This window comes from Gavia stellata, chromosome 2 (genome assembly GCF_030936135.1).
Source record: "Gavia stellata isolate bGavSte3 chromosome 2, bGavSte3.hap2, whole genome shotgun sequence".
Taxonomy (NCBI): Eukaryota; Metazoa; Chordata; class Aves; order Gaviiformes; family Gaviidae; genus Gavia; species Gavia stellata.
In genome coordinates, this window is record NC_082595.1 from 63,999,747 (window position 1) to 64,022,749 (window position 23,003).

The 23,003-nt window shown below is 39.5% G+C and overlaps 1 protein-coding gene across 1 annotated transcript in view; it reads left to right on the forward strand.

The window, feature by feature from the left end:
- Positions 1-23,003, forward strand: part of PREP (prolyl endopeptidase) — a 110,856-nt gene that overhangs the window by 70,418 nt on the left and 17,435 nt on the right. The gene's annotated exons all lie outside the window — the stretch shown is intronic.

Consider the following 23,003-nt stretch of genomic DNA (forward strand, 5'->3'; position numbering starts at 1 on the left):
CAGACTCAATCCTTGGTTGTCTTACATTATGAGGCAATATGGTCTCTGATTTCCACCCCGCCCCCCCATAAGTTACAGTATTCTTTGATATTTGTTTTAACATCAAGTTGCTACTTTTCCATGTTTATGTATTTCTTCCACCAGGGCAGCTTGGCGTGGCTTCAGTAGGCAAGTGTGTGCGTCCTGGTTTTGGCTGGGATGGAGTTAATTTTCTTCCTAGTAGCTGGTATAGTACTGTGTTTTGGATTTAAGATGAGAATAATGTTGATAACACACTGATGTTTTAGTTGTTGCTGAGCAGTGCTTACAGAAGTCAAGGACTTTTCAGCTTCTCACACTGCCCTGCCAGGTGCACAAGAAGCTGGGAGGGGACACAGCCAGGACAGCTGACCCAAACTGGCCAAAGGGATATTCCATACCATATGATGTCATGCTGAACAAAAAAAAAAAAGGGGGGGGGGGCAGGGCCACCACTCGAACTGGCTGGTCATCAGTCAGCAGGTGGTGAACAATTGCATTGTGCATCACTTGTTCTGTATATTCTTTTATCATTATTATTTTCTTCCTTTTCTGTCCTATTAAATTATTTTTATCTCAACCCACGAGTTGTACCTTTTGTTTGATTCTGTCCTCCGTCCCACTGTGGGGGAGTGAGCGAGCAGCTGTGTGGTGCTTAATTGCTGGCTGAGGTTAAACCATGGCAGTGTGATAGGGCAGTGCTTAAGAGGCAGTGGAGAAACAGAGGAAACCTGGAACAGCCAGTTGTCTTCCCAGCACTTCCACAGTATTCCAGGGCCCACCATGGGAATTGGCAACAATAGATAAAATACTTCTGTCCCCACTACTCTTATATAGAAACAGTGATGATTTTTGCCACAAGTTCATACTGTGGATCTCTATTAAGACCTCAAAAAGAAATTGGGAATAAAGAGGAAATGCATTGATTCATTTGTAGCTGGCATCAAATGTGAAATCTGCCATAGAACTATGAAAGGTCTTAATCATGATTATTTGGGAGGAAAGCAGGAAAATATATAGTGATGTGAACAGAAAAAACATGTTCATTCATGCTGTGTAAGAATTTCCCATTCTGTCATTCTGTCCACCTTTCTAAGAAGTGCTATAGTATATTGTGTTCATTAATGCATCAGTGCAGTTATACTTGGAGCGACTCACTTTGATTTTCATAAGAGCAGTATTAGACCCTTTGCTTGCAGTGCTGGAACAACTAGAACAAAGAGCAAAAGATAAAAGCAGTTTACAGTGCATACATATCTGTCATTAACATTTCTAATCTAAAACCCCATGAAGCAATTATTGTACAAGTCTAACAACTTTTAGTATTAGATGTTTAAACGATGTGGGACAGGGACCCTTCCATTCTATCTGTACGTTACCTAGTATGATAGGATCTGGGTCTGTGGGATATTGCTTCAGTATTTAATAAATAGTAGGTTACCACTGCATTAATTCTGTTTTAAGTGTTTCCCAAGGTTCTAATGATACATTGGGACTCCATGGATAAAGAATTAAAAGACAAACATATTTGTCTATGTAGTATGGTTTCATGAGTTGGTGTTGTCAAATATGCCTCCTGTCTCTTGAGATGGCAAGATTGCATGAATGGTTTATAAAGCCATCAAAGGCTCAAATTTCCTAAGAGGCTTTTTGCCTTGATAAAACAAAGGCCCCTGGATTTAAAAGTTTGGACAAGTGGAGTTAAAATTACAGACATGGATGATCTACAAACTGGTTCTGTGAGACGTGAACCTGAAGAGAAATGAGCAAGGTCTTTCCTGGCAAGTTCTAATGCTGTTCAGTAAATTCCTCAGGAATCTAGAGAATAAAATCTTTGCTGATAAAGTATTTGGAGCCAGCAAAGATTGGCAGATAACAAAGTAAGAAGGACAGCAGGTTTCTGGTTTATAACAATGTGAACCACTTGTTAAATGGTCCCATTATGATAATCTGCATTTCAGTATAGCCAAATGAGGGTAAGACATCTGGGAACGAGGAAGGGATTTATCCTACTTCAAAATCTGAAATCAGGTAGGTTATGTCAGCTGGACTCCCAGAGCTCCCTTTGCAATCCCTGGAAGGCCATAAGCTGCATCTACAGTAACAAGCAGTGTGGCATAATAATCACAGGAGTGAAATGGCTTGTGCTGAGGATCCAATGTCTGTTTTGAGAGTTTTACTTTGGACTAGCTGTAGTCCTTTCCCGGGAACTGAATTTCCATTATGGGTTGAAGTACTTTTGGTGCACTCCTGGAGTGTATCTGCTACTTGAGTTTTGTCCAGAAGGAATCCACTCAGCATACACTGAAAGCTCTCTGCTGTGGGAGAGTGAGAGTGGTGAGGAGACTTGCTTTAGAACCACACTTCTGTTTTGAACTGAAATGCTATTGTAGGTGCACCAAAGGTTCAGACAGGTACCTCAGTTTAGTAGCATGGAGACTCCTTTGGAGGTGCCTATTTCTCACACATAAGTGAAGGCGTATAAGAATTAGCTAAGTTTAAGGCTTGTAAAGTTAAGAGACATTATTCCTATGGAAAACAGTGTAAGCTACAGATGATATAGAACAGGTTCAGGAAAATACAGGACTCTCTAGACAACTGCTTTGACCTCACAACAAGTATTGTGACTAAAAAGATTATGCAAAATGTACATTTTAAGTAGTAAGTGATCTTTCCACTAAACACAGCTTTGGCAAGCCCCTGATAAAATACTGGTCAGGACTTTAAGGAAGTTAAGGAACTTCTAGAGAGGGTTCATAGAGTTTGTTGAAATCATACAATCATTTAGGTTGGAAAAGACCTTTAAGATCATTGAGTCCAATCATAAACCTAACACTGCTAAGTCCACCACTAAACCATGTCCTTAAGCGCCTCATCCACACGTCTTTTAAATACCTCCAGGGATGGTGATTCAACCAAAATAATTTGGGATCTAGAAAACCAGTCATTATATTGTGATGCTTAGTGTATTTAATACCTGTAATTTATAGAAGAAATATTGGTGGGTGGATTAATTATTTTTATATATAGGATTTTGCATCTGTAGAGTAAGAGTAGAACAGAGATTTTTTTTCTTTCTGTAGGCAAAGGTATAACAAGATCCAGTGCCAAAAGTGGAACTTAAATAAGCTTAGCCTGGAGAAAGGTGAAATTACCTAGGAGGTAAAGTTAAGCAACAGTAGGACTGCATGGCTTAGAGTCTTCGAAAGGAGATTAGATATTTTTCTTAATCTCTTAAATTGTGCCTCTGGCACGTACACAGGGCAGATTCTCTAAAAGCATGAGGACAGTAGTGTGTGTGCATGAGGTGGTTGTAAACAGCCCCATCTGTTTGTCTGTGCATCTCCAGACAGAAATAAGAGTGTTGTAGAGGACAGTTTGCTCAGAGAGAATGCGTTTTTACTGCTGCACTCAAATTCATTACAGGACTTCCTCAGGATAACTTCAGGGCATAGTGAGCTGAAAAAGAGAAAGAAAACATCATTCTCTTTAGGAAAGAACTTGGTACAATTATAATACTGCCATCAAACTCAGAAGGATAATAATGGAACACAAATACCCGTGTAATTAAAAAGGGTTTAGAAGGGGTTGCCATAAATTAGCAATAATGTATTTTTCTAGTAAATCAAATTTTATGAAATAAATGTCTGGAAAAACAAAATCTCATTTTACATTTAAATCAATTACATGCTAAATTAAGGTAAAGTAGAACAGTAATACAAATAATTTCAAGGAGGAAGCATGCTGTTTGCTATGCCCTTGGAAACCTTCACTTTGTAAATCACTGTCAGAGCTTCACTACTAGGCTGTAACAGGGTGGAAGTCAATATCACTGTTTCTGGTTTTCTCCTTACTCACTCCTGCTCAGTACCGGCTCTAGGGAAATGTGACCTGTGTAGTTACACTGGGATCAGTGCTTATAAAGAGCGCTCTGGCTCACCACTCATCCATTTTTGCCTTTTATCAACAAATGAGCTCAGTGTGGCAACGTCTTGGAAGTTAGTTACCATATCGTTCAGATCCGTGGAGAAATCTCAGCTGAGCTGTGAAAGACGCTGTTTGTCAGGGCTGGGGCTGGGACTGCCTGGTCACCTTTGTAGTAACTAAGCCTGCCAGTGCTACGCATTTCTACCAGACTCCAGTCCTCATTTCCATTTGTGGGATCCCACTTGGACCCTTGATGATTCTTCTGCTTGAGGAGGGAAAGGGAGATGGCAGTTTATCAAAGCAGTTTATAAATGGCAGTCAACCTAGATGAAAGCCTTGCATAGCCATTGCAAAACTCAGGCAACATTGTAGGGAATTGTGAAAGAAACTCAAAATTAAGAATGCAAGATATATACTGAGAATAGGCAAAGATTGCTGATGACAGGAGAATGAACAACACTGCAGAATTTATGTCATAATTTTAATTTCCATCAGAATTACTAAGTAGTAAAGAAAAATGTCACTTGCTCTGTCCTGATCCATGTCCTTAATGAAAGGCAGGTCTCCTGCCAAGGTTCTTCCTTTATTCTCATGTACCTGAAGAAATACCCATTAAGACTAGCAATCTTCCTAGCTTTGTCTGTATAGCATATATGAAACTTTAATGAGTTGTTCTTTAGCAGTCTTTGAACATAACTGAGTTAAGAAGATTTGAACTGAAGTGTAAGGTGTCATGTGTATATGAAACCTGAATTAATGGCAATTGGAAAATGCCACAGTGCCTGTTTTTTCCTCTTTTGGATCCAGTTTACAGTGTTTCATAGATGCTATGCAGTGCAAGTGTGGACCAGTGATAAAGCTTACTACAGTAAGTAAATTTATTGTAGAGCAGGTGCTTTGTAGTACCTGAGGTTAAATTCTTACCTTTGTCAGCCCAAAGTAAGAACAAATTAGCCAACTTATCTTGCACTGAAGGGAGAGCTCTTTCAGTGTACCTGACATTTACACCAGGGTGAGAGCATGCCTGTAGGTTGTTGGTTTTATGTGACACCCTACAAGTACATAGTCTAACTTACTGTGCAGTAGCTTGTGCATATGCCCTTACCTTGAAAGACTCTGTGTGAGCTTCGTGAAAAAGTCAAAATGATTAAAATGCTTGCCACAAATCAAAAATGTATCCTGGCTGCTTTTGTTAAATGATATATCAAGTTGCGTTGATAACTTTTCCTCTGCCAAACACTTCTTGAAATTTGTCTTTGCTTCCTTGCACACTTCCATCCATCACAATGACAGACTTTTTCAGGAAATAGCTTGGGGTGGGTTTTACAGGAGGAAAAAACACTTTTGCAGGAACTTACAAACAGCAGTTGCTGAAAGCCGTTTACTGCATAAATAACTCAACTGCTGCTTTAAATAAAAAGCCTTTATTTTATCTTTACAAAGTTGCCAACTAAGTTCTTGTATGCCTCTCCATATTAACACCTCACAGTGACACTTAATCATGGATAAACAGTCTTCTGGCCTGGCTCACAGCTCGTCCACTTTTAGTCTGATATGCAGGATTATAAGTGTTGAAATTGTAACAATAAAAATGTTGTTTGGCTCCTTTTGCCATTCTTTGAATACCTTCCAGTACTGTCCTTAAAATAGTTTGAGATAAACCAGAAATAGGTGTTGCTATTGACAGATGCACTTTGGATTAGCTCTTGCAGAAGAATGGTGGAATTCATAACACAACTTAGTTTTACAACTTAGTTTGATTTAAAAGCAGCTGCTGTTTAGATACTGTTGCAGAGTTGAAAGGACAAGTCTTGACAAGGGTATTTCTTTTCTTGGGGCTGGGGTGAATTTCCTCCTCTTTCTTTTGCAGAAATTATTTTTATAGATGAAGGAATTTTCATGAGAAGTTTATTGTTTTATTCTTCAGTCTTTCACCCCCATCTTCAAGCCCTTACGGCACTGATTTCAAGTTAGGAGTCATTGATAGGGAAAATTTGTCTACAGTCATTCTAATTCCTAGCGGAACTTTACACTGTACAGTTTGGCACAGCGGTTAACCTCTGTTACAGGAAAATACAACGCTGAGAGAAGATGAGTCAGGCTTGAGGTTGATTGGCAGAGTTGTGGGAGAAAATCATGCACAGCACCTGCCCACGCTATTCCTGGATCTCGGCATTGCTATTGGTGTCATTCCATGAGCATTAGATTCCCTCATGAAAATAAAAAGTAACAGAGGGCAGCAGAGGAAAGCAGTGTCCTGTGAAAGCTGTAGTAAGCTCAACCTGCTTAGCAATGCAAGAGCTGATATTATCCCTGTTTTTTCAGTGTGGATGTAGAGATGGTCTTACTGTTGTTTCTTTCCCTCATCTAAGTATATATGAATAGATCGCTGGAGTTTGGAGAGAAATTCAGTAGCTCTGAATTTATGTCTGTTGAGAAAAAGCACTCTCATACCAGAGAAGAGAGCCATGTACTTTTTACATTGATTCTGAGCTGAGACGAAGAATTCTCCCCTTTTCTTCAGGGGAATAAGTTGTTTTGGCATCCTTTTTTCCCCCCTCCTGAGAATCCAGCAGAACCAAAAGGGGATTGATTTTTGAGGAGCTGGACTTTCTTGCTTCTAACAGTATTTGGGGTTTGAATCCTACCTCAGTCTGAGGGGATGGGAGGATAGAATTAATACTTGGGGGAAACAAGTTGCTTATTTTTTTGTTGTTTCTATTTTATTCCTTTTATTTCCTTGTTGGTCCACATTGCAGTGAGAAAGAAATTGAAGAAATATCCAGGGGGGGAGGGCAGAATGTGAAGAAATGCACCAGTTTTAGTGCTTGCCACAGCATGGCAGACACCTGCCCTCTTGCAGGGGGGCAAATGAGCTTTGAGCTGCGTGCGTCAGAGCTCCCAGGAAGAAGACTGAAGCCTTCAGCTCTGATCTCTGCCAGTGTTTTGGCAATGGCTGTGGTTTTGGCACCAAGACAACAGTCTCACTCTGGAGGACATCAACAAAATCACAGTGACAACTGTGGCAGTGTTGGCTGTTTGCCAACATGAATTTAGTATCTTACACCCTTGGCATGTGGTTGTTACAAACACCACTTTAATCTGCTGTTACCGCTTCTAATTGCAGGTCGGTGAAGAAATGCTAACTGAAAATGTAGTCCTCTGGTTTTAGGGCCCTGTATTTCTTAAAAGCCAAGAGATTGTGTATTAAATATGTTACATATTTGCATCCACAGTACACTTCATTTTAAGGGGAGAAATTGTCAGTGTGGAGCACTTTATGTCTGGAAGAGTATCAAGTGAAGCATTTCCCATAACGACCTTACGTGCTCCTGAACTTTGAAAACCTTATGCCTGAGCAGAGGAGTAGCAGTTGGCTCTACGGCCGTTATATTTAAGCAGCCCCATCCCGTGCACTTCAGATAATTCACACCAGTAATTTTGGCAGACTATGATATTCCCTGAGTGTCTGAAGTAGGAACCAGACCTCCGTATTCCAAGTAAGAGGATGAAGTGATAGAATTTTGCATTGCTTGCTTCACTGATCCAGTTCAAATCTTGCTTTAAGGTCTAAATGTCTGGGGTTGCTTTATCCCCTTCTTACATACCACAGAGGATTGCTCCACAGTTTAGGATGTTGGGAACTTTTGTTCAACAGAATGCAGAACAATGGAAATGTGGTTTGGGATGGAGGAGTACAGAACTGCTCTTAGGAAGAATTAACACAATACCAGACCACACAGTGTGGGGGATAATACTAAAATACCAGTCTTTGTGTTCATTTGGATCATCGTATAGGCTTTGTGATTCACTAGTTCCAAGCTTTTAATATTAGATTGTTTATTTTTCTGCTAAGTGTGCAGGGAATTGAAGGGCTTCTTAAAATGTTAGAGTCTATAGAACCTTCATGCTCAAGGCATTATAAAAGCATTCGTTTTAAGCCTACAAGAGAAGTGATTGCTTAGTAATTAACTAAAATGCAGTGTGAAATATTCTTCTTATACCTTGCTCACTAGAACTTTTGTTTGAATTCGCAGTGGTTTGTTTTCCACTTTTCTGGTGAGCGGAGCTGTTAGTTGGCATACTTGATCCCAAGCTGCATTCTGTGCTCCGTTTCTTTCTCAGAATTCCTTAAAACACAAGGTAAAATAACATGGATTAAAACAGAGCTGTAACCGTTGAACATAGTGTAAAGAATCCCTTTTTACACACAGGAGTTTTAAACGGGAGTTCAAGCAATTGTGATGGAGCTTAAAGGATCATTTTACAGCCTCCCATGTCTTAAATGATTGTGTTGTTAATTGTGAATAAAAAATAGCTTTGATTTTTACAATAAATGACAAAATACATTTTGCCATCAGGAAAAATATTTTAAAAAATCATTCACTTGGACACATTAAATGAACATGTGTGTTAAAGCCTTTCAGGAATCTCAGCTGGCAGATTCTTTGCTGATATAGAGAGATTAAAATGAGAATGTTGTTGTAGTGAAAATGCTTGTTTCTTGTCCTCTTTCGAAACAAATTACTGAAGATTTCTTCCCTTCTCTTTTTCCTCCAGCTTTCATATTCACTCCCGTGATTGATCTCACCTCTGGTAATTAACCATGAACACATTACTATTTTAATTAACTCCCTTACTCAGAAGATAAGTAAGAATTCTATTTAGTGATTCTCAGCAGGAATCTTCTTTCAACTTTTCTTCTCCCTTTTGTATAAGCATATCAGTGTTAATTCTCAAAGGTAGGGAGTGTCATTAGCTTCATTCTACAGGAACAGAAACACTCAGAATGAAATTTGTCTGTGGTTGCACATTGATGAGGTGTTGCACTGGGGATATGTTATGATGGTTTGCTGTTCTAATGGCAGTGGTTTGCTACTCCTCTTTTTGCTGATCCTCAGAGTTGAGTCTTCAGATGTGGTTTGAAAACTTAAGCAAGCCAGTTGTTAGTCTTACACAAGTAGCAGTTCTTAGAACTTCAGCGTCAATAAAAAGCCCCCACTCTCGATATCTCTAATAGTATTAAATACCGACAAAACACTGTCTTTTGATCAGCATGGTGTTTGTGTGTCTTGTAGAGCGCAGATTGAACGGCCAATTCCATCAGTGGTGGAGAATCAAACACACAGGATGCTTCCACAAAAAAGTGCTCCAAAACTTCTTTGTGGCTGTTCGATTCTTGCTCAGACCAAGCAGTCATAAAAATGGAAAATTTCAGCACACTAAGGACAAGGGCTGCATGTATAGTCCTCTGCTGAAAGAAAAAAGTGGTAGCTACCACTTTTCTTTTCTCTGTCCCTTTTTTGAGGCTAAACGTCAAACTTTGGCCTGCCAGCATTGTTCAGAGTGAGAGTGCTCCTCTGCAAGTGTGGGAATTTTTCTAACCATCTGCCCACCCATTACTTTGCCTCATGGAGCCTACCCAGGAGGGTGTTAAATTGTAATGATAATGCTGCATTGAGGACAGATTGCTCTGGGACCACAATCATTGGTTTGATTCACACAGCTGGCAAAAGATCATTAGATGATTGCAGTTTCAGTCATCACTGGTGTGGGCCAGCATTCGAGCCATTGATCTAGTAGGGAAACGCATTGAATTCCTTTACCAGGCCACTGAGACAACCAGACTCTTCTGGTTGTCTTTTTCAGTATTGTGCTAGCAGTGTCATGTAAGTCTCTTGAGTAGTCATTAGGTTGCCAAAGAAGGGGACTTACATTTAGTAAGAGTTACATACACAGCTATATATCTGTGTCTGCCATGTGATGTTTTTTAAATTCAAGCAGATTTGCAGAACAGTAGTGATTACAGTTGTTTACTTGTTAGCGAAGCCCATGCTACTTGAGAATAAAATATTGTACACTCCGTTTACAGATGTTTACACATCTGTAATATATATGGTCAAGTTTTAAAAGATTTTATTTATTTTTAATTTTAACATTTATGCTTTTAATATTTAAATATTTAAACCATTTTCTGAAATTTAACTAGTACAAATTCTTAATGCAAGTGGTGGATTTTTGAATGTATCTCTATTCTCACCAGTTGTTCCTGTAAATTTTATTATATATGTAAACTCACTGGATGGCCTTCACATCTCTCAAATAATCATGGTTTTGTGAAAGGTAGAAGGCAGGGAGAAGGGACGCACTTGTTCTCTTTCAGTACTTTTGTCTTCTTTGATTCTACTTTTGAAGCCTCTCTTCTTGAAATCATATAAAACATGGGTAAAAGCAATCTCGAAAGATCATCTAATCCATTGCAGTCCAAGAGGTAGGACACTGGCTTTTCCTGCAAGAAGAGAGGAACCAGCTGTTACTGCCCAGCAGGTGATGTTGCAGTTGTGAACAGAAAAACACGTGGCAGAGCTGTTATAATAACTAAGGGACAGAGAAACTGAAAGGGAAGAAACTACAGTGCCTGAATGTGGTTGAGGTGGTGGCAACATGGGCATGTGCCCATGTCCCAAAGCTGGCCAGCCATCATGGCTACCAAGACTAAAGCATGCTGATCTGTCCTGAGCTCTGCAGCAGGTCACTTCTGTCTGTGCCATTGCCACCTGGCTTTTAAAAGCCTTCAGTCTCCCTAGGCAATCTGTCCCAGTGTCTCACTGTTATTTACTGTTAGAAAGCTTTTGCAGGGGGTAGGGGGTCCACCACAAGGTCTGACCTAAATTCCCTTGCCACAGTTGAAATGCATTGCTTTCTGGCCCTCACAGACATGGAAGACAGGTAATTCTCTTTCTCGTTACAGCAAACTTATGCATGTTTAGAGACACTCACTATGTGTCCCTGCAATTTTCTTTTTCTTTAGACTGAAAAAAACCCCACTTGCACTCTGTTCAGTTTTTCTAGCAGATCGTATTTTCTGAGCCTCCTGTCACTCTTCTTTCTTTCCCCGGCATCTCTTTAGATGGCCGGCATATGATGTGCCATGTTTTAAACGGAACACAGCACTCTAGCTGAGGCTTTGCAAATGTTGAATACAGCAGAAAGCATTACTTCATACGTCTTGCGGGTGAGACTTCAGCTTATATGTCCCAGTATAGGGTTTGCCTTTTTCCTAACAATTCATTGTTCAAGTTCAGTTTGGTGCTTACTTTAACTCCAAGATACTTTTCAGAATTATTTTTTTGTCAGTTGTTCCCTATTCTGTAGGTGACTGTGCCTGTCAGAGTATAGTATGTTGCATTTCTGGCCTTACTGGATTGCATTTTACTTTATCAGGTAGTTTTGCCTTCTGTTTGTTACTCCTTCCAAAAAGCACTCCCTTGTCCCCTCTTTTCTACAGTGTCACCCTGTTTTCTGTTAGCAATTAAGCTTCCCCGCAGCTCCCTATTCCATTTAAATACTTCACAGTGGTGGCATCTCTCATTCTGAATGGTGTCCCTGTAGGCTACTAGGGAACTAAGCTGTTTTCAGAGTAGAAATGACTCTGGCAGAGCTGGGAGGCTTGCGTTACAGAACTGCAGGCCTCCAAGCACACACAAGTTGGTAATAGTTTATGCAGTCATTTATTAGGCTTGGCGTACAACTGATACAAAGAGGTTTAAGGTAGTAGAGCAGCACTTTGGAGTGCATTCATCAGTGGGGTGGATGGCATACAAATGCGGGCCGTTACAGGGCCCTTACCAACCACAGCTTGAAAGCAGGATGGAGAACTAAATTATACGTTTGGAAGAGTAATAATGATAACTATGCATCAATCACATATAAGAGACAAAAACAAATTAGAATTGGTAATATTTAAAACTAATGAAAAATGCAGATAAGCTTCTAATATATATCACAGCAGCCGGAAAAAAAAATCTACTTGCTCTCTTCACCCAGGTCCAAAACTGCTTGGTGGATGAGGATTTTTGTTGTTGTTGTTGATTAACATTCATCCCCATGGTGGAAAACAGATTAATAGAGTTGAGAGTGGAAAACAGCAATTTCAAATGTTGGTGAGATCTTACATAGACCTGATTCAGACTTAGTGTAACTAACTTGTCTATAACCTGGGAGCCTCTGCAAAGTAAATGAGGCTGTGTGGCCACTGTTTGGAGCAGGCTCTGCAATTTAAAGGAACAAAAGGAAAGCAAATGATAGTATATCTTGTAAAATAAAGCTACGACTCTTGCTTTCACTATGAACATGATTACCTTAGAAAAGGATGCATATTAACCAAGATGGTCATATAATAGTTATGAGCAGTTCAGTTTGTACTGAGAAAATAATTTTTACTAAATAGACATGAGGAGGTTTTGGAGAACCTCTCAAAGGTTCATCTTTTATCAGTGTTTGGTGGCATAGTCAAACCTCTTAATAATATGTTGGTGTTACTGGACACTTTCAAATAGCATAGTCTCCATTTATACCAAACACATAAAAAATTTGCACTAATAACATGTAAGGCAGAGCTAAAAAAGCTTCTTAGTCAACAGCTTTATATCTAGACAGGTTTGGCATTGTTTTTTTTTTCCTGAAATTGTCATTCACTGGTGAAGAGATAGGATAAATTAAACACAAAGTGCTTCGATAAGTATCCAGAGATGCAGTTGTCAACTTGTGTATGTGGTACACTCATATGAGTGGGATCGTTCAGGAGACTTCTCTCTTGTCTGTCAATATAAGATCAGAAGTAGTAAAAACTTAAAAATTATGAAAGGTTGGGGCATTCTGAAAGAATGTTTTTTCCGAGGTAAAGGAAAGGAGGCAGCAGTTCAATTTCCACCTGGAAACAGTTCAGTCACTAATTATGTGAGGCTTTTTCTGTGGGCTTTTGTCTGCCTATGATCCAGTACAAATTCATCAGTGCGCAATTTTATTAAGGGTAATCTAGTTTGCATCTTCATTTAGCAGTTGATTTGATTTTATCGACACTGCCCAGAGGTACTGATAGAATATCATCTTTCCTTAGATTAATTATTTCTGCTCTGTCCTTGACACATTTCCCAGGCAATTTATGGGACAAGGGAAGCCTCCTAGAGATATTATTATTCATAGTAACTAGTTTTTCAATTGTGTAGATGAATGATATCGAGAAATATATGATTTTCTTAGTTCTGGCTTGCTGTTCTCACAGAGAGGGAAAAACTGATACATATATTCTCCCTGACAGCTCCCTGAACTGCTTGCTTTTCAGCCAATTTGTCAATTATTTTTGAAAGTAATAGTGCACAGTGATCACTGCTAACGGCTGAAAATAGACAAGATGCAGAAAAGCTGCAAAGCATAATGGTAGAATGCCTAAAATCAGGGAATCTTTCACCAATAGGAACATCCCTGAATTTTTCCTTCTACTTACTGGCGTTTTTTGAACTGTTAGCACTCACTGAAGTTGACTTGACATCATTAGACATTTGATCTGTTGATTTTTTAGTAGTTGATTATTAGTAGTTGAATTCCTTATGACTGATATAAGTTTGTTGGATTTTGCTGTCTTGTTCACATTTTGCCCCAAAAAGAAAAGATTGCTGCAAGCTGTCCTTAGTCTTACGGCTTTAAAAAAAGGCATTCCTCTTTTGTTGTTCATATTTCTCCTCCTTGTTCAACAGTATTATAGGGATGCATCAGCACATTTCTTGGTGTTCCTGTTACGAAGGACCTTAAAGTCTTGGTTATGATGTCTGTCTAGAAAATGATGCTGTCAAGTGAAATTTTTGCTGTGTTGCTTTATACTAGTTTTGGTTTAATTTTTTCCCTAAGTATCGTTACAACAGTGTTGCAAGAACTCATTCTCATAATTCTCTTCTACTTCTTGCTACTCACTGTGTAATTTTTCTTCATTGTACAATGAGTACTGCAAATCTGAAAACAATAGATGAGCCTGAAGTACTGTCTCCACAGCAAGGAGCTGGTCACCAAGACACAGCTGTTGAAATCAATAGCATCTGATCCTTAGAATTATTTTCTTCTAAGCTAGTACCCCAAGTATTTTCTAGGACTTTAGTTTATCCTTGCCCATTCCTGAGGGATTTTTTTTTCTTCTGCTGCCATCTTAGGTTTTTTAATCATGTAGGGGCACAAATGGGTAACTTTAAATTCAAGCTTAAATCTCAGAAATTAAATTATTTGTAGCTATAATTTGAGTGAGGAAGCACACATGGAAGTGCTTCACAATACTTTTAAGTGACCTGATTATTTCACTAAGATCTTCAGAATAAATATTCACAGGATAAGTAATCTGGGACTGATTTTGAAGCATGCGTTGTCCAGTAGCGACGATCTCTATTTCTTTTCAAACCAAAAAGTAGGAATGAAGAGTATCAGCTATTTTTTCAGTATTGTACTAACCACATGCAGAATTTTTGTAGGTGTTTAGTGATTTATAGCACCTCTGGTTTTGGGTAGCCAGCTTGACATCTATAAAGAAGATATGATTCTCTAAGGAAGAGAGAGCAGAGCGCTCTGAAACTATCCAGCTATTGAAAGTCCTAAATAAAGCGTCTTGGCAATGTAAGTGGAATATGTGGGTCCTGTTAGGGCTTTGACACAAGCTGGGCGCTTGACATCACCAGTGTCAAGATTGAATTTGTTCTGTGCAAGAATTTTTGGATATTGGTTTGCAGGTGAAATTTGAGCACCCTGAACAGTGTAGATGCCCCTGCATTAGGGAGAAAAAGCAACAGGGATTATGTCATCTTTCTGAAGCTTGTAAAAGCTCAACAGCAAGGCTGTGTTGACATAACCAAGCAAGTTTTGAGCAAGATGGAGTCAGAAACAGAAAAGCTGAATTAGCCAGTTACTGTTTGAGTGAATATATCTCTTTCTCAGCATGTTGAATTAGATGCGTGCACCTACCATACCACAAAAGCATAAATAAGAATAGTTATTGTGGAGTAGCTTGGATAAGGTAAATTCTCCCCCTTGCTTACCCCATGGTAAGTTGCTCTACATTTTTATTCTTAAAGTGTTTATCATTACAACTTGAAGTGATTTCCAGCATGGTAAAGATGAGTGGTGTTTCCTTTCTAATGCCTACACACTATTACAGTGAGTTGTCTCGTGTCAGAGCAGTTTTCTCAGTGAAGTAAAGCTTGACTTAATAAAAGAAATTGCATTAGCCAGCAGCTGTTACTTAAATTTTTATTTATAACAGTGCGCTATTTCCATTGAGACAGCCCTTTGCTTACCTCATGGTATACTACTTCATAGTAATCTATTTCTTGAATGTGTAAGCACACAGGTAATTCAAGAAAGAGACTGTAACTTTGTCCCTGGGACTTTTTTGTTTAACATGACTACAATGTATATTTAACTCAAAAGGTAGATGTTACCTATTTGATATCTATCTGTCTCTACACTGTACAGTAAGTTTTCTTTAAGGCAAATTGATGAAAGAAAAGGAATAACTGTACATGGCAGATGCTAATTATTCTGCTGCAGAAAGCTCTGAGATCACACTGAAAGGGGCAGATGATAAACATTTAGAGAAGAGACAAGAAGTTTTTCAGGTTGAAAAAGCAGAGTAGAGGGGTCTCGTTGGATCCCATTTACCACTAAGGCTTTATGTAAAGGAAATGCTGCCTTTGAACTAATCTAGAAAAGTGTGATTTAAAAGCAATTTCTGCCATGCCGGTCCTGCAGGATTTCTGAACTTCAGCTGTATTTTTCTCTTGCGTTCACCTCCCTCCTCCCACCACCCTGTGAGATACCTCCCTGTAGTCATCTGCAGCTCAGCAGCTGGACTTAGCAAGGAGGCATTTCTTCTAAAAGACCTGGCACTTCGCCTCTGTCAGCATGAGGCTGCTTTTTATCCCGGTGGGCGGGTGGTGAAACAATTTGTTCTAAAAGGTTTCTTGATTATTTTCATAGTGCTTTTGCAAATGTCTGTAGTGGGTGTTCTTCTTTCTGGGTTTTACCTGCATGAATTTGTACTGCACTGAGTTATTTTGGCCCCTGCCCAGTTCTGTATTAAGCAAGCTTTGCAACCCCCACAGAATTACTTTGAAGCTAATTTTAAGAGGCTTAAAGAAGATTGATGAGGATTCCCCTCTGAAGAAAGGAAACCTCAGATCCCGTGGATTTGCTGTGTAGTGGTAATAGTTCTCTATTACTTCTGCTGACTTCTGGTTCCTCCTGTATATAGGAATACAAAAACTGGTGGTTAGTAAGAGTTGCTCCTACAAGTGGCCATTGGCTGGCGGCCAGAGCCGTCCATGGGGCCACTGGTGGTCTTATACTTGGGTCCATGCCACTGCTGCAATAAATAAGGCATTTTGCTTGTGATATGCTATATAGTTTTTAGCCCCAGACTAGTATCAGGTTTTTTGTAAGGTCAGTGTCAATGAGGGATTGAACAGGCTGTGAGGAGGTGGTGTGCACAGCAGTGCATGATTCTGTTTAAATTGATGAGATGTCTGCCCTGGCATCTCAAGGAGAGGATTTCTCCCTGCCTGCCAATGCTGAAGTGTTCAGACTTGCTGGTGTGAAGGCAGGGTCTTTGTGACTTGTCTTTCTGAAGCACTGAGTAGCAGCTATTAGGATTTGTCAGTGGGAGGTGTTCAGCCTCAGACACCATCATCTCTGTACCCTAAATACAGGTTTGAACACCCTGATGCCACCAACTGTGTAAGAAAACTTTCTCCAGGGACTACTCCCTGAAGTTTACTCTTCCAGTCATCTTTCAAAGATAGTTATGTGGGATGTTTAAACTGGTGAGCCTTTCACAAAGCATTTGTGAAGTTTGGGAAAACATGAGCGACATTAAGTAATTTGCTATGAATTCCTTATGCTTTTCTTCCCCAAATCTCAAAACACAAAGGTTGGTGTAAGTGTGATGAGAAATCTTCATTTCACACTTAATGAAGGAAATACTTTGTGTGAAAAAGGATGCTTGAAATGCAGTTCCAGGAAATAAAAACTGAAGTAGTCATTCCATTTGATCGACTGCTCAACAGAGCCATGCGTGCTTCATTTGTAACTGTGTCTGCTGGGACTCAATGGGATACTGTGCTTCTCTAGTGCTGCCTGTAACGTTGTGGTGGCTGCTAGTGGAATCACAGCAGCCATGTGTGAGGGCACCCACTCTTATCCAGAAGCAGAAAACAATTGTTAAATTTCACAAGACTGCTACATCCTGTATTTGTTTGAAATTAACAGGAATTATCTCAGTAAAACTACATAGAAGACATTGGAACAAAACTAATTTTAAAGGCATTGTCATGGTGTTATTAAACCTAAATTATTGAACATGCATTTTTAATAAGGAGTATTCCAGCATGATTTATATACCTTTTTAGCTGCTCTTTGTAAAATTCTTTGGCATTTCACACAATGGATGTCAATCCATGACAAGTGTAACTCTTACCTGGTTTTGATCAAGCACACGAAGACATGGAAAGAATTGATATCTCCGGTATGTAGTACCTAATCTTGAAAGAGAGGTTGAGAGAAACATTTTTAGACTCACTGGTGGCTTTCTAAGAATAATTAGCCTACTGTGACTTAGGGCATGTTTTCAAGTCCCAGAAGTCAAAGTTTCTTTTCATATGTAAAATTCATGTATTATCTGCAGGAAATAATTCTTTCTCCAAAGCCAAACTAAGCACTTTTTAATTGGATTTTCATTGTCTTTGCCATTAATGAGCGAGTCAGAAAAATTATAAAAGGTTTCTAGACAGTCGGATATTGTTCACAGCTTAAAAATACATGCATTGGACCTGTTTGGATAAGATTATTTTTTATTTGTGTTTTACAACAGTATTTCAAAACCTGTGTTGAATCTTACCTTTAATAAGGTTAATTTTAAATCTGTATAAGTTTGGGGTTGGTTTTTGCATAGAAGGATTTTTGGGTTTGTAAAAGTAAGATGATTTCAGGTGTACATGCACTTCTTTCCCTGAACAATTGTAATTACATATGTCTTTTAATCTCTCCATTATATAAACAGAGAAAACATTTCTGAAAGAGAGAAAAAGTGAAACTGAATACTCACAAATTGCTGAGTTTTTAAATTTTTAAAAATTGAAGTTTCTGTTCAATTTCAGTAGTTTTAGATATTTTTAATTATATGGTACAATGTGAGTATTCAGGCAGATTAGTTTTATTTCTTTATTTGTTGTGATGATTGTATCACTTCCTTTAATACTCAAAGATACTGATTTCATATTTACTCACAAGAGAAGTACATAGTGGATGATTGCCAAAATTACTTTTAGTTCTGTGTGTAAGTCTCAATGTCTGGCTATATTATCTCCACATAAATGAAAGCAAAACTTTGTCTTCAGCCTCTCTCTTTCAAATCCTCTTAGCTTTTCAAAGCTAAAATACTTAGTTTTGCCTCTTGGTGACTTGATACGGAGAGGACACTTCTTGTCACTGCAGAGGCAGAATTGGATACACTTAGTGTCTTTCTGAATTTGGGTCTGTGTCTACAATACTGGCTGATTGTTCCCTTCTTCCTTAAGTGGAGATTCACCTAACATAAATACTGCACATTTAAAGCAAATAGTAATTAGGAGGACAAGATCTCCCCAGGAGTGAATGTACAGAACTTTTCTATCCTGCTTAACACCTAAGTAAATTTACAAATCCTATCACACAGCTATTAACTGTATTTACTTGTAAAACTTACTGTGTAAACTGTCTTGGAAGTAAGCTTCCATTGTCTTTTTTAGGTGAAAATGGAGTGTAAATTGCTTTCAAATGCTAATTAAAAAAAAATCACTCTAAATATATATATGTATACGCTAAAGAAGAGTGACTAAGATTGTTGTTTGTGTAGCTTATATAGCTTAATCTTCACATAGTTTATGGTAATGAGTAATTGTGCAAACAGTGTTGCTTTCTGCCTGGGTCATAATAAGAAGAATAGGGTCTATAAATTTATGCCACAGGTTCTGGCATCTGAATTGAAAGTGATTCTTTCTGGCACTGAGACCCCTTTGATGTATGACAGGTAGGGACATTAGTGTGAACCGAAGTTAGCTCTAACTATTTCAGGGCTGCTGTACTGCTACAGCGGTATGCTTCTAGAATAGCATAAAGGGTTGCATGCAGCAGGAGTGCCCTGTCAACTACACAGCATTGCTCGTGCATTCCTAGAGGCTGAAAATATTTATTTTTAGCATGTCCCTCCTTGAATGGTGAGTTTCAGCATTCATAATAATGTGTCTGAAGCATTGTTCTCCATCCTTTTCCCTCCAAAATCACTTTGCTAATTTGTCCTCCTCATATATGTGCTAATGGCTGTAGTGACATGAGTCTTTATTTGAAAATACATGAGCAATGAGTAATATAATGTGATTAGTACAAGTGGATCACTCCTATCTGTGATAAAGCAGGAAACAGTAGTTCCCTTTTATGAGCATTTACTCCTGTAAAAGCTGACAGCTTCTAAAATTAGGCATGAAATACCATCTTGGGAAATTCTTTTTTTTAGGGCTTGCCCTTTCCAGTTTACCTTAATCTTTGAGATAGAAGCACGTCCTTTTATTGGTTACATGAATAAACCATTGGACTTGCTTCAGAGATAACACCTAATTAAAGGTGAGATTGAATCAGGTGTTGAAAATAGTCTATTTGGAGAAGCTTAAATAGCTTCACGTATCTCAGTGTCTCACTGAATTGATTTCCACACCCCTCCCAATTGTTCATCTTGGAGGGAGAGGTAATCATTATTTTAGCAAAGATAGGAGTGAAAACTCTTAAATTGCAAATGTCACCTTCACATACATCTTTTTTTGTTTTCATTTAATGGTACGTTATTTAATCTTAACTGATGATTATAAAAGCCCTACTGAAGTCAGTTTTCAGAGAGTTGTTTAAAAACAAAGCACCCTTGTTCAGAAAGAATCAGTAAAATTAGTGGCATCCTTTAATCATCAGGAAAGGACTGGACAACAGCAGTAAGTTGCTGGAAACATAGGAGGGCCAGGTGCTCACTTTGTGTGAATTGCCAGCAGCAACTGGAGTTGATGGATGGCAGTTTAGAGAGGAGTCTCTGGAACTCCTCATCACCAGCCTCAGCAGTTCTCCTATCCACTGGATATTTTATTTGTTTATAGTGTTCAGCTAAATACTTAAAATGAAAATCCTTTGTATTCTATTGCAGTGAGTTCTCTACTTTGTCAGTAAAGATACAGTTGTGGCAGTAGTTGGAAACAGTGATTTCATCTGTGTAAAAATGCCTTCAGGCTTTTGTTCTGAATTTTTCCATCTGCTGGGAACTGTGAAATACTGAATTTTATCTGGAATATGTCTATAGGTTTTGGTGAAGTCTTCAGAGGTAGATGTGGTTTCATTTGAAATTTCTCACGTTTTCTTAGAAATGATTAAACTAAAATTAAATGTGATTATTTTGTTTTCAACATGCCATGTGGATTTACATGTTTCACATTACGGGCAATGCTCAGAATAAATGTGTTGCACAGGTTCATATTACTGTTGGGCTTCATGTGTTATAAAAATAGATCCTGTTGATCGTGTGCTTTATAAAATGTGGTAGGTCTATTTCCTTTAAAAGCACAGAGATTGTAAACATGCAACAAAATGATAAGAATGTCATTCTTCCTTTAATTCTTCTTTGTTCTAATTAGACTAGAAGATGCAAATAATGATGCTAAAATCAAAGCAATGAAAAGTAGTCAACCAGAACTTTATGACAAGTGGTAAACTGCATTCACACCAACATGTTTTGCTTAACTGTCAAAATAAGACACACTGGATCCTAAATTAGAGTATGCCTGCAGATACATGCATCAAAACAACAAGATAAGGGAACTGTGTTAAGCAGTTGCAGTCTATGTTTGTGTATATGGAATTTCGCTTTTAAGTTCATACAGTGCTGTGGCAGTAATAGAAAGACGTATGAAAGCATGTGCTGTGTGACTACTTGGTGTTTTGGGAGCTGATTTCCTGAAAGCCAGTGGGTAGTTCAGTTGTCTTGCTGGATGGGTTTGGGGGTTCTGCAGCCTTAGGACTCCTGGTTCTAGCTGCTAGGTAATGCCTGAAAATGCACCAAGTGCTACAAAACTTTCTGTCATGGCTTATGTTACCACCCTGATGAGGTGAAGTGGTCGTTGAGACAACCTGGAAAGACTGGCCAATGCGTAGTCCACTTTTGCTGCATACAGACTTGCTTTGGTGAATTCATGCTGCATGTACAAGTGTTGAGTAGTCAGGTTTTTGATGTTTTTACAAGGCTTAGTAAGAAACAGTGTCTTCAGCTATTCAGAGTTTACTCTTTTGATTTGAATCTGGTCAGCCTGACCTCGGTGCCGGAGAAGATTATTGAGGGCTCTCACAGGGCATGTGCAGGACAACCAAGGGATCAGGCCCAGCCAGCACCAGTTCATGAAAAGCAGGCCCTGCTTGACCAACCTCATCTCCTTCTATGACCAAGTGGATGAGGGATGTGGATGAGGGAAAAGCCTAGTCGATGAGGGGAAAAGCTGTGGATGTTGTCTAGCTGGACTTTAGTAAAGCCTTTGACACCATTTCCCACAGCATTCTCCTGGAGAAACTGACTGCTCATGTCTTGGATGGGTGTACTCTTCGCTGGGTAAAAAACTGGCTGGATGGCCAGACCCAAAGGGTTGTGGTGAATGGAGTGAAATCCAGTTGGCGGCCGGTCACAGGCGGTGTCCCCCAGGGCTCAGTTTTGGGGTCGGTCTTGTTTAATATCTTTATTGATGATCTGGATGAGGGGATTGAATGGTCCCTCAGTAAATTTGCAGACGACACCAAGTTGGGCGGAAGTGTTGATCTGCTCGAGGGTGGGAAGGCTCTGCAGAGGGATCTGGACAGGCTGGATCGATGGGCCGATGTCAGTTAGATGAGGTTCAACAAGGCCAAGTGCCGGGTTCTGCACTTGGGTCACAACAACCCCACGCAACGCTACAGGCTTGGGGACGAGTGGCTGGAAAAGCTGCCTGGCGGAAAAGGACCTGGGGGTGCTGGTCGACAGACGGCTGAATATGAGCCAGCAGTGTGCCCAGATGGCCATGAAGGCCAACGGCATCCTGGCCTGTATCAGAAATAATGTGGCCAGCAGCAGTAGGGAGGTGATTGTCCCCCTGTACGCGGCACTGGTGAGGCCGCACCTCGAATCCTGTGTTCAGCTTTGGGCCCCTCACTACAAGAAGGACATTGAGGTGCTGGAGCGTGTCCAGAGAAGGGCGACGAAGCTGGTGAGGGGTCTGGAGCACAAGTCTTATGAGGAGTGGCTGAGGGAACCGGGGTTGCTCAGTCGGGAGAAGAGGAGGCTGAGGTGAGACCTCATCACTCTCTACGATTACCTGAAAGGGGGTTGCAGAGAGGTGGGTGTTGGTCTCTTCTCCCAAGGGACTAGTGACAGGACTAGAGGAAATGGCCTCAAGTTGCGCCAGGGGAGGTTCAGCCTGGATATTAGGAAAAATTTCTTTACTGAGAGAGTGGTCAAGCATTGGAACAGGCTGCCCAGGGAGGTGGTGGAGTCACCATCACTGGAGGTGTTCAAAGAACATGTAGACATGGCATTGTGGGACATGGTTTAATGGGCATGGTGGTGTTGGGTTGATGGTTGGACTTGATGATCTTACAGGTCTTTTCCAACCTTAATGATTCTGTGATTCTGTGGTGTGTGGAGTGACTCTGCAGAGAAATGTTGTTAATGCCTATGTATTAATACTAAAACCAAAATACTGTGACTTTTAAAATATCTTTGGCCTTCTGCTTGTGATTAAATTTATGTTTTTACAAGCAAAGACTGCTGCATCAACTGATGTAAAGGAATTCTCTGTGATTTCATTGGTACAAGACCAGATCTTCAGAGAGTTTTACATATTTATTTGGTAGTAACATAGCTCTGTTATCCAAAACAATGTAATGTTTAGTGGTGTCTCACTAAGTCACCACCCTACCATGAGTTTCTTTCTTCTCTGTCCACTGTTCTCTAGTGTCTGAAATTTTGATTTTTAAAAAGGAGAAATTTTTAGAAATTATAATTTTAGATTGGAAATCTGATTTTATTTCTGTTCATTCTCCTTGCCAGCTCTTTGCTGCTTTAATATATGATGGACCATGCAGTTCTTGTGTTCTCACAATGCCAGTCTTCCCTTTCAGAGAACTGCATTGTTTTTGTAGCATTTTCTTAA